Source organism: Sander lucioperca, chromosome 19 (assembly GCF_008315115.2).
Source record: "Sander lucioperca isolate FBNREF2018 chromosome 19, SLUC_FBN_1.2, whole genome shotgun sequence".
NCBI classification, from domain to species: domain Eukaryota; kingdom Metazoa; phylum Chordata; class Actinopteri; order Perciformes; family Percidae; genus Sander; species Sander lucioperca.
In genome coordinates, this window is record NC_050191.1 from 425,380 (window position 1) to 432,500 (window position 7,121).

A 7,121-nucleotide genomic window follows, 5' to 3' on the forward strand; every position below is an offset into this window, starting at 1 on the left:
CCACGATGGGTGACGTTAGTGATATGAGGATGATAAGGTTATGTAAGCTACATAACTGATAGACTGGGAAGAAAAAAACGGTACCGCTCAAATAGGTATTTATCTGGAAATTAAAATGCGTCGGGGCCTCAATATCATCTCCTGACGTATGTTTAACTCCCTGCAAAGTAATACAGCTTCTACATCACCGGGATCGTCGACAAAAGGACATTGCATGTTTTGAGAAAAAAAAACGTTTTATAATCTGCCTAACATGGTTAATAAACCAACCCTGTTTTTTTTATTCATGCCGATAACAAACTGCGCTAAAATGCGCCTGATACAGACTGCAATTATGAATGATGAAATGAAAGAGAGCTGTGTCAGAGGGAGGAGATTGAAAGAAGAAAACCTGTTCCCGACTAGGTTAGGTTCACAGAGTCCGAGGTTAGGTTACCTCTCTTTCTGAAACGGAAAACCCAGAATTACCCTCATCTCAGGGTTAACAAAAGTTTTCACTAAACCTGCTTTCTGAAATGGACCTGTCATTCGGTACCTCCATTAGCTGTATGTGGGTTTGTGAACTCCTTTGCTGCCTCCTTCTTAGCCTCTGCTGGGCTCCCTCTTGCTCTGGGCTATCCTTTTCTCAGCCATCTGATGCACGAGTCTTCAACTTCACCCAGGCTATTCAGACCGTAAAGCAGGTTCTCAGGCTGGCTGTGGGAGAGCTGTCTGGTCTGTTGATCCTTGTCAAACTGAACACAGAATGAGAGCCATAACATGGGTGAGAAAGATGTGGTAAGGTACAGATGATAACGTGTGATACTGTAGGGTGAACATCTATTTACTTTAGCTTTCTTTATCTTCTTGATCTTCTTATCTTGGTATCCTCCTTTCTTCCATCTTGCCTAAACAAGGATTAAAGAATTAGGGTGAGATTTGAACATTACTGTAACAGTAGTATACATAGATTTATTTGTGGAGGCTTGCCAGCATTGACCACCAGGTATTTATTTATTTTGATTTGCAGCAAAAATTAAACTTAAAATACATATTTAATTACAGACTGAGTGCAATTGTCTGGAGGAAGAAACAGTTATAAATAGAGCAGGTAGCCTATATCTTATTTCTGAGTTTGTTCAATTCCCTGTCCATTTATTTTTATGTGGAAAGCGAGAATGGAAATATTCTCTCTGGAAAGACAGAATGGTAATGTTAAGTTGGACACACTGAATCATGAGTGAAAATAACGATCACGTTCAAATTAAGATGTTGTGGTCCACAAAGCAGACGCTCCGTTTAATGTCAAGTTGTAACTTGTTGTTGTTACAACGTGTGGTTCACTGTTCATAAAGTAGAACCAACGTAAAGTTAGTCAGCTGAGATAGCTTATGTAAACTTGAGGCATAACCTAGCTAGGTGGTAACGTTAAACGGCGGGTTACCGGTTAGTTAACAGTAATGTTAACTACTAGCGTTAGGAGCAACGGAGCGTTATAACGTTTCTTTAATTACTAGTATTAGCTAGTACCCAGCTAATCAAGCTGACCTGCTAAACTGTCTAACTGTCTAGTTAACTGTTATATATTTAGCTAGCTAGCTAAAATTACGATTGGTGCATGGTTCACATTCAAGGCTAACGTTACATAAGGACAGTCTTAATGTAACGTTAGCTAACGCCAGACACACTTTGATAAGGCACATAAACGGCAAATGCTAACGTTATCCCTGCTGACATTTTAAAATTGTGAAACGTATGCAAGTGTTATCTTAACTCGTGTCCAGTTGATATCTCGTGAGGAAACTGCATGTACATAAAAAGAAATTACTTTACCTTAAGTGAAAGCTGAATGTGAATCATCGTGGAGAAGTCCTGACTCCTGCGTTACATTATTATCCACACTGTCTCTGCGTCGAGATGAGTTTGACGTTAGCACAGCCCCCCATGAAGTCAAACAATATCATTGGTCAAGATCGTCTCTGCCCGGCATGATTCATCCAATGATTGTGCAACATTCAATTATTTGAATCTGCGCGCACTTTCCTGAAGCACATAGCCTAGACTAAAGAGACCATTTCTGTTTACATTTCTGTTTTTTCAACCATTTTAAGGTCTTACATCGCTTCACGCCCTGATTATCAATGTTCACATTGATGCTAGAAGCCTTGGTTGAACTGTTGAGCCCTACCATCCCTTCCCAGTCTTTCACACATTGCATGTATTGCTAAATTGAAAAAAAATATATTGCACACCAATGTAAAGCTTTATTCATATTGTGTCCTCCCTGTCTTTATTCACCGTATATTACCTCAGCCCATGAAAAACTCTTTGTTCCCTTTGACCTGTAGAAAGTGGGGAGAGGCAAAATGATTTGAGGGAGCAGTAGACTGCACAATGACCTTGCATTTTGTTGAACACTGTGACTCACTTTGGGTCTTAATATTAAGAAAAATTGTTTTAACAACAATTTTAACTTCATAAGGAAAAGAACGTGTATGCTACATATTCTATTTGAAGTACACCAAAATACATTACACCAAATACATTAAAAAGAGGTCTGTCCCACATGCATATTAGTTTCTGACTGTGGGGAATTGGGAAAAACAGTAAAAACGTCCCCAAATTTCTGAATTGCTTATTTTCATAACATTCACTGAGCCTTGCCTAAAACAGTTTGGAGTTTGTATTGGAAGACTCCAACGTTTTTAAAGTGGATTAACAGCCTTTTATGAAAAGCCTACTCCTTCAGTTTTGAAATGAAATCACAGATAATTTCTCAAATAAGCATAATGTTGCAGATGTCCATACTGTTTGTCGGTAGGCATGACTTTCATAGGAGGGGACACACTTTCCTATCAACGCAGGGTTGAATTAAACTGTATGAGGGTTGGAACTAGCGGAACAAGTTAGGTTAGGTGGTGTGCAAGTTAGGCAAGCAGGTACATACTGTATTTGAGGTACTGGTGTGCATTAATATTGATTTTCCACCCCTTATAAAAGTGTAGCATAGCTGTGGCACAGGCAATCCATTTAACTTATTAATGTTACACCTTAATGAAACACACATTGCCCAATATGTGCATCAATACATGTGTAACCATTGCAAGTCAATGGAAATTGTAGTGTAATTTCAGAGGCAGGGGTGGTCAGATCACCGAGGTCTTGGTGAGGCATTTAAGGTACCGGACATGCATGAATATTCATTCTACCCCACATAAGTATAATATAATTACATTGATCCAACTATAATTGAGAACAATTGCTTGTGGGTTTTTGCTGTGGAGTTGTTGAGTCCATGCAGTGAGGGTTCATGTCAGCCTCATTCAATGCATTAAACGGGTATGGCTGGTCCTACCTGTCTCAGTACCTCTGTTAACCCCTCTTCAAATAACTGCAAAGCTAAATACAAGTCCTACTCTATTGCTAGAATTTAGTAGACTTGCATTAAGAGACACTGGCCAGGATGAAGTTAGACAGCGATTAAAACACTAACACACAGTATGAGACCACATTGAATAAGCTAAAATGGACCCTACATTATACCAATATTTACCCTCTGAAGAGTCTCTGATGCATATATTGTATAGTTAATTGTAAATATTGTCAAATATTTTTACAAAGTAAACACACAGTACATTAATGGGATAAGTCTGTAGATATATTGAATAGTTGCTTTTAATCACTATAAAGTATTGTTTGTATGAAGTAAACCTGATATATTAATGATTAAAGTACAGTATATTAGATAGTTTCTTTTTAACACTATACAATATTGTTTATATAAAGTAAACCCTTATACATTTATGTGGAAAAGCCTGTAGACATAATGAAGAGTTGATTGTAACGTTTATATAAAGTAATGACTATAAAATAATGGTTCTGCAAGTTATTATCACATATTGTTTTTTGTACAGTAGAAAACCAGTATTAAACAGGAATTTACTGTAAATTGATTGGATAATCATGTAAAATAAATGCCTAAAGCTTTTAAGATATACTATTAATGGGCTGTCAAATAGGGTAATTTTACATTAATTTGACATGTAAATAACTATAAATGAATGTTTATTTAAAGTAAACAACATACATTAATGGTAAAAGTATGTAGATATATTGGAGAGTTGCTTGTAAATACTCTCAAATATTGTTTATATAAAGTAATGACTATCATTACAATGTTTCTGGAAGGTATTATCCCATTATCTTCTCTTTTTTGTACAGTAAAAACACAGTATTAAACAGGAATTTACCATAAATAGATTGGATAATCATAAAATAAATGCCTAAAGGAGGGTATTTGAAAGTCATTTTACATAATTTTTATGTGTTTTACATCCAGGAATCTGTACTTTAACAGGGAGTTCTTGTGGATGGATTGAATAATCTTGTGAATTTACCAAAGAAAACCGTATGAAAACAGCAGTTGTCATTTAAATTATGTAATTTTAAGGTATTTTGCAATATTTTTCAGTGTTTGTACAGATTTATACATGTTTAACATTCTAAATATGTTTTTTGATTACAATTCTTTTTAAATCTACAGTAGTTGGACTGTGAAAATACAGAAAATGTACAGTAGATATCTGTATTTTAAAAATAAATTCGTTGTAGAATAACATAAGGTTTTTTACTGTCATTTCACAGTAAGTGTTTGGCAACTTTTGCTGCCAGACTTTTTACCGTTTTTTCACGATTGTTTTTTAACGTTTCTTTACATTAAATTTAAGGTTTAACAGTAAAAAACCAGAAAGAGGCCTCAATTTTACACACCGTAAAATAATGTTTTTTTTTTGTCTTTTTACATAAAATTCAATGTAATTTAACTTTCAAGACTGTTAAGCAATGGAATTATCCTGTTAAACAAATATTATCTCATTATATCAATTTACAGACTAAAACCTTAATTTAATGGGGTTTTTTTTAAATAAAAGTATTTTTCTGTATTTTTCTGGCATTAACACTTAATGTAGAAAAAACGGAAAAAATCCGTAAAATTATACAGTGAATTCCAGTGAAATAACTTTTTTTTTTTACAGTGTGAGTAAAAAGTTGAACTCCACCTGGTGACTCGTGCTCTTTGATAGGAGCCCTGAAGCGGCCAATACACACCCTATCCAGCATTTACAGGGTTAAATCCCAACACCAGCCTTCCATAACAGAATGATCTGACCACTATGGACCCAGCAGAGTCATTTGAGGACGAACTGTTTGACCTAACATGTAGGCTTATTTGTGCTGTTGGGGAGTGGAGATTTGCTAAAGGTTGGGAGGCTAAGGAGGCAGTTCTTAAGTCTGGAGTGGATTCAGGACTTCTTGGAGACTCCTGGCTCTGAGCTATCACCCCAACATGCTAGCAGGCCATCTTCTTTTAAGCCTGCTAGCAGTCAGCAACCCCTGATGCCAGTTGGCACCCAGCCTGCAACATGGTCTGTGAGTTTTCCAGAACTGCCCAGTGTCCCCGCGCTGCCCAGTGTCCCCGCACTGCCCAGTGTCCCCGAGCTTACTAGTGTCCTTGAGCCTTTTAGTGTCCCCGAGCTTTCTAGTGTCCCCAGGCTGTCCTGTGTCCCCGAGCTATCCAGTGTCTCAGAGTCCCGGCTGTGTAGCAGCCCCCCAGAGTCCCGGCTATGTAGCAGCCCCCCAGAGTCCCGGCTGTGTAGCAGCCCCCCTGATCCCCGGCTGGCTTGCAGCCTCTCCGATTCCCGGTTAGCTAGCAGCCACCCTGATCCCTGGCTGGCTAGCAGCTGCCCTGATCCTGGGCTGGCTAGCAGCCTCTCCGAACCCCGGCGGGCTAGCAGCCGCTCTGAACCTCGGCTGGCTAGCAGCCTCCCTGGACCCCGGCTGATGTCCAGCCGCCCTGAACCGGCTATGACCGCTCTTCAAGAGACGTTCAGTCGCCCAGAGTCTTCAATGACCGCTCTTCTAGAGTCTTCCAGTCGTCCAGAGTCTTCCATGACCACTCTTCTAGAGTCTTCCAGTCATCCAGAGTCTTCCATGACCGCTCTTCTAGAGTCTTCCAGTCGTCCAGAGTCTGCGATGATCGCTCTTCTAGAGTCTTCCAGTCGTCCAGAGTCTACGTCGACCGACCTCCCAGAGTCTACGTCGACCGACCTCCCAGAGTCTTCGTCGACCGACCTCCCAGAGTCTACGCTGACCGGAGAACCAGAGTACTGGCTGACCGGCGCTCGAGAGACTCTGCCTTTGTTCAGCGTCCCAAAGACTTTGCCTTTGTCCTGCCCCCAGACACTTTGCTGGTTTCCGGCATCCCAGTGACTGTGCTGCTCCTCGGTGCCCCAGAGACTTTGCCAGTGCCCAGCTTCCCAGAGACTCCTACCCCCCGTTTTGTCGGCGGTCCGGCCGACTCCTGCTCCCCGTGTTTTGTCGGTGGTTCGGCCGACTCCTGCTCTTTGCCGACAGTCAGACCTACGACGGCCGCCTCAGAGTCTTCGACGTCCTGCTTGGCCACCTGAGGGGCTCTACCTTCGCCGACCTGTTTGGCCGCCTGAGAGGCTTCGCCTTCGCCACCGGCCGCCTCAGAGTCCTCGACGTCCTGCTCGGCCGCCTGAGGGTCTCTACCTTCGCCAACCTGTTCGGCTGCCTGAGGGGCTTTGCCTTCGCCACCAGCCTCCTGAGGATCTTCGCTGTCCTGCACGACCACCCTAGGGGTTCTCCTTCGCTGCTGTCCACAGCCCTGGACCCCAGGCCTAGCTGGCTGCAGCACCTAGGTGCCCAGGCCCCTCTGTCCTCAGTTCTCTAGCCCCGTTTGACTCTTGTGCCTTCCCTCGCCCCTCAGGGGTTGATTTATTTTGACTGTTTGGGTCCTCGGTTTTCTGCCTCTGCATTTTGGGTCGCAATTTTCTCCAGCCTTCCATAACAGAAACACTCCGGGGGCCAGACTTTCAAATAAAGAAAATAAAATGTATTTATTCCCAATATGCCTATTCTTGTTCAATATTTTCACTTTCTTACTGAATTAATGCTATATTTTTTACATGTATTAGTGTGAGCAAACTCCTAAAAAAACATGGAAACCCCATAATGATAACTGGCTCCTTAACTAGAAAATGATATCAGACTAGGAGGCAGTTCACTGATGAGTGATAGTATTACATATTGCACCTTTAACTGACAGCTAGTGTCCCCTC

General features: G+C 41.2%; 1 long non-coding RNA gene across 1 annotated transcript; it reads right to left on the reverse strand.

Annotated features, from left to right (window-relative positions):
- Positions 1-519: 519 nt before the first annotated feature.
- Positions 520-1,844, reverse strand: LOC118493877. The gene is made up of 3 exons (XR_004895929.1): positions 1,813-1,844; positions 828-887; positions 520-734 (listed from the first exon to the last, which is right to left on the reverse strand). It is a non-coding gene; the product is annotated as an uncharacterized LOC118493877 (long non-coding RNA).
- Between the last annotated feature and the right edge of the window lie 5,277 nt (positions 1,845-7,121).